Source organism: Poecilia formosa, unplaced genomic scaffold (genome assembly GCF_000485575.1).
Source record: "Poecilia formosa unplaced genomic scaffold, Poecilia_formosa-5.1.2 Scaffold27, whole genome shotgun sequence".
In the NCBI taxonomy this organism is placed as follows: Eukaryota; Metazoa; Chordata; class Actinopteri; order Cyprinodontiformes; family Poeciliidae; genus Poecilia; species Poecilia formosa.
The window spans coordinates 3,700,685-3,710,228 of NW_006799966.1; positions in this window are offsets into that span (position 1 = coordinate 3,700,685).

Here is a 9,544-nt window from a genome sequence, read left to right on the forward strand (position 1 = left end):
GCAGATAAAGAACAACAAAATGCTAGTCCGTGATCCTGTTCCTCTTGACACTGTGACCACTATCTCTTTGAGCGATTGCTTAAGTTTTACATGGAAATTTCAAAATGATTATCTGGTGTTTACGCAAAGCTTCTGCAGCTCGTGAGTCAAATCAAGAGGGGATCTGCTTATCCCCGTGTTTATGCTCCCTGTTTCCTGTGCTGCTGCTTGGTAGCCGGTGTGGGAAGAAACACTGCATCAGGAGACCAATTAAACATCAACAATGAATAAATAACAGAAGAAAGAACATTTATTCCAAGAGTGTTTTCTGGTGGGTTAAATCAATCTCATTGTTGACATCCGAGGATAGCTTAACGTGGGGGCATGAATGTTGTTAACTGCTCTGCATATGTAGACATGCAGGGTAAATCATTACCCTACCTTGCTCCTTTAAGTGTTATCTAAATGAGCTCAGCCCTTTCCGGTTGAATTATAGTCATTAAGAAACATTGTGGTCTCCCCTTCAGCGTATCTTGGAGTGAAAGTGACTTTCATGACACAGCTCTTTGGCTCTCTAGGGTAATTACTCTAAGCTGTGTTTATGTCAACTAATAGGCCCCATGATGTTTATTGGTCGACCTCAACCAAAGCAGCGACCGTAAGGGACGTTAGCCTGATGCAGGTAGCTCAATAATAGCCATTGATATACAGTATCGTGCCTCTTGCGTCACTGTCAAAGCACTTTCTCGGCTTGGTCTCCTTATCGTTTCAAGAACTTAATTTGCCCTCTCTAAGTGCCTTGAATCTCCTGGGTGGTCTCAGGGCTTCAGCTGTGTAATACTGGTGTCTTGCTGTTCCAAGGAAGATGTGAAATACAGTGGGAATGGTTAATTTTAGTCAGATATTAATAGCACATGAGCTTGAGTGGACTGATCAGAGGTGATGCCCATATTTGTGGTTTGGGAAAGGCTTTTGAGTTCAGCTCGCCAGGTAGACTACAAAAGAGAGCCAGAGCGGAGTGGGACGTTGTGCAAGAACCAGCTATAATCAGAGTCTGGAGGTCTGTCTTGTCTCTGACCTGGACCTGGACTCCTTTTGGGAGGATTGAGAAGAAGGTGTGGTCTCCTCTCGTCTACCCCATTTCCTGTCTACAACACAAGCTCTAATTGAAAATTTGGGTGGGCTTGTTTATTTACATGGTTGAAATGTGGCGAGGTTGTATTTATATTTTCATGGCGTGTTTCTCAGCAGTACTGCATTACAAAGCCTTCCCATGAGAATGCTATGGGAGTGGAAGAGGAGCGTAGAGCTGCGGAGCACTACCATGGCTTAATATATCTGTGCATCTGGTATGCATGCATTAGAAAAATTACGGACATTGAGACTGAATTTCATTTGTAGCCAGCAATGCAGGGATTATGAAGTCAAGCATGTCACGTCTCCATTGCTTTTAATACTTAACTAATTCTATCTGAAGATTACAGTGCCCAGAAAAAGTATTACCCCACGAACTCGTTCCCCTTAGGTGAATTTTTAACCATAAATGTCAGTGTATTTTATTTGGATTTTTTTTTGTTACAGACCAACTGAAGATAGCACATAATTATCAAGTGAAAGAAAATGTATTTACGGTTTTTAAAATAAAATAACATTTTAAAAGTGCTGTATTAATTTATATCCAGTTCCCGTTACAGTTATGACCTTAACTTATTTATTGTAACCAATCTGTCAACAATTTTGTAAATAGGGTTCAACATTTTGTAATTTGATATAATACGACTCCAGCTGTCCTGCAAAGGTCACAAAGCACAGCTTAATCCATCATCTGAAAAAAAGACAGGGCATAATCCCTGTTAATATTTAGTTAGCATTACGGATTAAAAATTAATTTCTATATACTTTTTACCTCTTCTGTACCTGTGTTTTGCTCTTTTCTATCGTTGTCACTAAGAAGTTGTTTACCATTTGGCATACTATGTCTTTAACAGTTAAAATTTTATTATAATTTTATTATTATATTATATCTATCTATCTATCTATATCTATATATATCTATCTATATATATATATATATATATAGATATATATAGATATAGATATATATAGATATATATAGATATAGATATATATAGATATAGATATATATAGATATATATAGATATAGATAGATAGATATAACAGTAAAACCGTATTTAATGTTGGTGAGAGGGCCCATTTAAACTTTTGGTAAAACTGACACCACAAACATGTTCAAGAAGGGAGATTAAGGCCTACATTTTAGAACACTGTGGAAAACTGACACCTGCACATCACCCTGAAATATATCATCCAATTAAAAAAAAACATGGTGGTGACTGCATATCTTTGTAAGAACATTTTTCTTCAATGTGACAAAATCTGAAAAGGTTAAATCACTATTATTGTACCTACTGTTATTGCAGTCCTGTGGCTGACAAATCTCTCAAGTGGCGTAAATATGAGGAGTCAAAACTTTCTTTGAGTTCTGTCAGTTGTGGTTGAATTGTGTGTTTGTGTATGATTAGCTAAGTAGCTAAAGGTGCATCTTTTTAGAAGAGACATGGTCACAGAATGACTGGACCTATTCGAATAAATACTTGAAAAGACATAGACATATGCACACACACACACACACACACACACATGCAAATATGTACTCCAGGGCTCTACCGTCCTCCCTACCCGTCTGCTACAGACCACACACCCAGACCACACAGAGTCTGAGAACAGCCCAAGAGCCACTCACAATAAACCTCAGAGCTACCACTCTGACCACTTCTGTTTCTCTGGATCTGTGTTACTTGATTCATAAAGCAAGAACGGGGGACCGTACATATGTTAATGGAAGACTTTCAATTTAGGAAGTTGCTAAATGTATTGTCATATAGTCATTTAGCTTCACTTTAGTGGCACTTATATTTTCTCCTTTCATTCTCAGCAACAACAACATCCAAAGGGCAAGCAGTGACGAAACGCAAGAATTCCGGTTATTAATTTAACTTTTTCCGATAGTTAGCAATATATCGCTCTCTGCTGGCCATTTTCCTCACTCCACCTTTGTCCATACGTACAACTTTGTTGAATCTTTAAAACAAAATTTTTTACACTTGCTGATTGTTTCTTTAAATAAAAAGAAAATGTAGATTGTTAAAAAAAAATTGGAATTTCCTACTCTGTCAACTAATATTTCTGTCCAATATCCCTTATCTTCAAAGGTCAAGGACATTCCCAGCCAAATTAAGCACACAATGTAGCCCTATATATCAGTGCCAGGTAATATACCATATTGTTCTGCTTATCAAGTTTTATCTGTTTACAGTTATGTGTTTTAGATTACACTGACTCTCCTCATCCGATGACTGTTGGTGCTTTCCTGTGATCGTAATGTATTGAGCCAGGAGCATTGTTGTCTGAAGACACTTGTATAAACAAAGACGTCTCAAACAATTCACTTGGATTATTTGTGCTAATAAAAATGTAATAGATTTTTTGGAAATAGAGCAATTCTCATGATTTTGGTAGGTCATGTACAGATAATTCGCGCTACAACAGGAGGCTATAATCATTTTAATTGCACAATAAAATATAAAGTACATGAGGAGCGACGAGGATATTATAGGAACTCAGCTTCCAGGTCAGCTTACAGGCAGTTGCCCATTTTGTTATGATGAATGTTTATATTATTTGCTATCGCTCAAACTTTTACGACTGCCTCGTCAAGATATGCAATTGGTTTATGAGGATATGTACTTTTAGGAATGGGTGGAGGAGAAATGACTCGTGAGTTTTCATGGCCTAAGTCAAAAATTAACTTACTAACCTAATTTCTGCCAACATTTAGCGATATTGTTTTATTTTCTTCCATAGATAAAAATCAACACATGGTCCTACTCCAAAGGCGTGTGTCTTTTTAGACAGACGGACAGAAAGATTGACAGATAAATAGATAAATAAAAAAGACCAACTCCAAACTGAAAATTTCTCAGCTGTGATTTGAATCAGTTTACCCCATATAGCCCATGTTTCCTTGCCTAAATGACATAACTTTCTTTGTGTTTCTCTGAGATATATCTTTGATTTTCAGAATTTAACGTTGTACTTTGTGCTGATAGGAACTAAGATTTAAATTGTTGTGACAGGAGTTCACTGACGCTTATGTGGACTCATCATACTTTTACTGCCGTATTTGCCACTTTAGTCAAAGCCAGTAAAGTTTTTCTGGTCAAGAATATTAACAGTTAAAACAACCTTTTCTTAATCAATAACTTCTGGCTCTTAGCTTAGCTTAGTGATTAATGACTTTGAGATCTTGAGTTTTCTTAGTCTTATCCTAAATGGATATCTAAATCCGTTAATTTTTTTCACTATCATCTTTTGCTACTTTCCGTTCACGTTTTTCTTTATTACAGGTTGTGATGACATTTATCAACCTGTAAGGATGGTAAAGGATGAAACCCTGAAGCAAATACATGAGGTGGCAACAAATATTGATTCAATGAAAAGCAATTGATGGACTAATTCATCACGAATTAACTTTATTTGCTGGTCTGTAACAACAACTACCAAGAAACAGGTAGTTATTTATTAAGTTAGATAATGTATGTCAGAAGCTGAAAATGAAGCTTCTGATTTTTTGCAAAGCTGGAGCTTAATGAGTTGTATGTTTTTTTTAATTACTGCCAGGATTAATGCCATGGTCCTGGCATTTGATTAAAATGCCAGGACCATGGCAACAAGTGGTCATGAAAGAATGAAAGATTCAACCTCCAAAGTCATTATGAATTCAAAAATCCTCCTTTCACTTGCTGTATAATAATGAAACAGCACTGAGGCCAATTTTGTTTTAGCCAATGGGCACAGTGGAAACTAGTAAGGGAGGTAAAGATCTCCAAAGCTCACAGCTGGAGGAGTGTCAAAAAGAGTAACAACTTAGTAACCCTACACAACATTAGACATTGTCTGCACCTCAACATGTTGCTAGAAAGTGATGCCATTTTTTGAGCTAGCATCACAACTGCAAAACAGTTGAGAGTTTGCTGAATTTTAGCAGAACATTAAATGATATTTGATCAGATAAGATGGTCATTAACAAATTCTCCATGTGTGAAAAAGGACAATATGTAGAAAAACACTTCATAGTCAGTGTCATATAGTGCATGGTTTATTTTACACCACCAGTTCTTTGTGGGTGAAACTTTATTTCTCTTCTTGCGAACATCAGCTATGTTCCCCAATTGCGGCTTAAGCTACATTAACCAGCAGATGTCAGCAAAGCACAACAACGTGTTTTCTGACAGAATCTCATTATTTACTTGCATGAAAAACCTTGCTGTGTTTTCACAGATCAAATTCCCTTTTAAATGTTTTTTGTTTGTTTGTTTGTTTGTTTATTTGTTTTGTTTTGTTTTTTGCATATGAGCAATTGAACCTCAAGTGAAAATAATACAGAAATGGAGAAGTTTAAAATTGTAATTACTGCAGTGGCCTATTATAATGTTTTCGGTTTTAATTATTTAACATTAAATCTTACTTGTATTCTGTACGGCTGCAGAGAAAAAGAGGTCTGAGAAAAGGGAACTGGTGTGAACTAATTTTATTTTCAAGGACCAAATATAATATAAAAAATGCTGACAGGCTGATGATCGATTCAGTTGAATCTGTTTCTCCAATGTGACTGCAAATGAAACATGATTTAAGAGTTATTGACTGTGATACAAAGATATGCTTTTAATTACAACATGAGGAGCAGCACTTTGTGAAGTGTTTAATGAATACAATAGATGACTTGTACGTTGCGTGTGCGATTGCTGTGCTGGCATGAACAGGATAAACTATTTATTTGTTGGAGAAACTCACACAGAACTTAGAGAATTTTATTCGACTTGGAGGTAGAGGTTTTTTGGTGCTCGGATCATGTACTGTGAATGAACTGGTCAGGGTGAGGATTAGTTTTTTTTTACCCCCGATGCCTGGACACTGGTGGTGGAGTGGAGACTGGAAAGGAGAGAAGCTGTAAGGAGCCGGGGAGGACGAAGTTGGAGATGATGAGGAGGCGGGTAACCAGGTAAATCCATGGAAGAGGAGTCTTATAAAGGGATTCTTGAACAATGATTGGCTGAGGCAGAGCGAGCACTAGATCACTAGATGCTGGTTAGCTGTGGCGGAGACGTAGTCATTGGATGAAGGCAAAGCTGGTCTAATTATCAGCAAATCAAGAGCCCCACCTAATTAAGTAATTTTACCTTTATATGATAGATTACGCATAAACCATTTCTTTGCTATAAGTCCTTTATTATAGCTTGTAACACCAAAATGATATCTGAAACTGCTTACCTCACATATGTTTTGGGGCAGCCACTGCAACTTCTGATAGTATTTACACTTAGTATGTTATAACTTCTTGCATTTCCACATCCATGTTCTGACTTTAGGGTGTCACAGAAGGTTTCTTAATTTTTTTATTTTTGGAATATACTTTTCCTTTTTGGAACATTATGACTGAGGCATGATATGTTTGAACTACTCATCTGTTTAGCTGTTTGCTAGCTTTATATTACACTTCAGCTTTCAATGGCCAAACTGCCTTGCATGTAGTTTGTAAGTAGTTGACAATAAAACGTCTCAAGCTTTCAGACGAGCACCACAGAAGGCAGCTTAGTATCGTTAGTTGTACTTATACCACAGTTTGACCACAATGGCTCCAGTGTGAAATGCAGTAGAACAATTGAGATGTTTGATAAAATTGTGCTAGTCTCATAGTTATTTTTTTTAGACATTTAATTTATCTCTGCACAACATTGTTTCATCAAAGATAATAAAAAAAGAAGCAAGTACAATCAATCTCACTACTCTTCATGAAAGAAATCACAATGCAAATTGTCTCAACATGAAAATCGGTAAAGTTCACCCTAGTGATTCTGTAGAAACCAATCCTGCATCGTGATATGTTTTTCAGAATGCAAACATGATATTTGGGGTTTTATTTTCTTTATAAACCCTTTATATAGCAAAATGTATGAGCATCCCTTGACTAGGATTTCAGCTCCAGAGCTTCAAGCAAAGGACACAAACAATGTCACTACGAGCAACAGCTTCAACAGACGGAAAAACTAAAAGCCTAACTACGAATGATGTGGCTTCCTGCAAAAGGGGAAACACCATGACAAATGCTTGAATGTATGTTTTTTCTTCTTCTTTTTTTGATCTTTCTAACCAAGTATCACTCTCATTTTTGCTCTCAGTGTCTGCAAATTGTTGACAGCATGAAGATAAAACGTTTTGAGTAGAATAAGGACAGCTTTTATTTAAAAAGCTTGTTTAAATAAAAGTTTTTTGATTTTTTTTTTTATTTTTTTTTGATTGTCATGATTTTCAAGATTTCCTCTGATTTGGTCTTTACTGTAAGTTATTAAATGCGACGTGAAATAAGTGTCCGTTTTTGAGTCATCGATGCTGTAGGTGGGGGGAGTCACATGTTTTATCCTAACTCCATAAATGTCAATTCCTGATAACAGTAATACCACAACTGTGAACCCACCCACACTAAAGCATCTGGTCCTTCACTGTGCATACTCGCGCAAATGCACATGTGCAATGCTGACAGCAAGAAGAGGGACTGGTCTGGCTGAATCATTTTGAGTTCTTGACTGTGAGATAAAAACTGAATTTTACTCATCAGACAATCCGGGGGGCTCACTGACAAGACATTTGAAGAAAAAGTATTTATGGTTGATGAAAAAAGAAAGCATTCCAGACTGTGATTTTGGTCAAAATTTGTGAAAGGGATGTGGTTTAAGTGTGAGGGAAGTAAACGCAGAGATCGAAACTCAGGACCACAAAAGAAAAACATCACAACGTTTAAATCTCCTCTACCTTGCCTTTCGACATTAAGGACATCAGCAGAAAGAGGAGTTTTGCTCAAATAATCACTGCACGCCATGCTTGTGGAATAGTTAGGAACCTAGTTTGACAAAGCTTTAGTGATGTGAGCATCTGCATCCGAGATGCCCAAATTCAGGATCTGCAGGGTGGTTCTGCGATCCATTTATTCCAAATGGATCGTAATATATATATATATATATTTTTTTTTGTTTGTTTTTTTGTTTTTTTCCACTGCAATTACAGTAATGTATTTTAATTGGCTTGGCTTTTCTGACTTAACTTTGCTTCTGGTAACACTGCATTATTAACGGGCCTCCAGTTTCTCCACAGAGAAGTCAGACTGCAAGAAAGATAAACAAGCCAGAGAAAAATACTGAAAGTTATAGAAGAAACTTTTTTTTTACTTTAAGAAGAGAAGCACTAAGAGAAAATAGATTTGCTTTATTTTACCGTGGAGGGACACAGAAGAGACAGCAATTCAAACTTAAGCCTACAAATCAATTTGCAACATACTGACTTACTTGAAGAATGGCGTATTAATTTATCTTCCTTGGTAATTAAGTATTTTGAGGAATAACAGAGGTAAATGATTATAAAAATACAAAAAAAAATCTAATTATATGATATGATTATATGATAATTATGATGACCCTGATGACTATTATCCATTCTGTAGACAAATTCAGAACTTTCTCGACATAAGTGTCCCATTACACCGGTTATCAATATTTACCATAAATTCTGCTCTGATTGTCCGACCATGAGTTCACGACCTTAGATTCAAGCACGCTGGAGTCACGCAGCAGCACTATGATGCAAAATATGCTAGTCAGTCAACCTGTAAAGAGACAATGTGGCTGAATTAAAAAATAAAACAGAAATGTGGGTGTCACCAGGTGACTCTGAGCCCATCCAATCACTGAATAGATGCTTAGAACAGATAAATGTGTGGATGTGCCAAAACTTTCTCCAGCTGAACAGAAACAAAACTGAAGTTATTATTTTTGGACCTAAAGAGGAGCGAACTAGAATCAGTGCACAGCTTCAGTTATTACAACTGCAAACCAGCGATCAGGCCTGAAACCTGGGAGTAGTGATGGACACTGACCTGAACCTTCAGAGCCACATTAAGACAGTCACAAAGTCGGCCTTCTATCACCTGAAGAACATCTCCAGGATTAGAGGACTAATGTCTCAGCAGGATCTAGAGAAACTCATCCATGCGTTTATCTTTAGCCGCATTGATTACTGCAACAGAGTCTTCACAGGTCTGACTAATAAATCAATAAAACAGCTGCAGCTGATCCAGAACGCTGCTACTCGCGTTCTCACTAAAACCAGGAAGATAGAGCACATAACACCAGTTTTAAAGTCCCCACACTGGCTCTCTGTAGCTCAAAGAATAGACTTTAAAATACTGTTGCTAGTTTATAAATCACTGAACGGTTTAGCACCACAATACATTAAAGATCTGTTATTGCTGTACCAACTGTCTAGACCCCTCAGATCTTCTGGTTCTGGTCTGCTCTGCATCCCCAGAACCAGAACCAAACGAGGAGAAGCACCATTCAGCTTCTATGCACCACAAATTTGGAATAAACTTCCAGAAAACTGTAAAACAGCTGAAACACTGTGTGCCTTTAAATCTCAACTTAAAACCCACCTG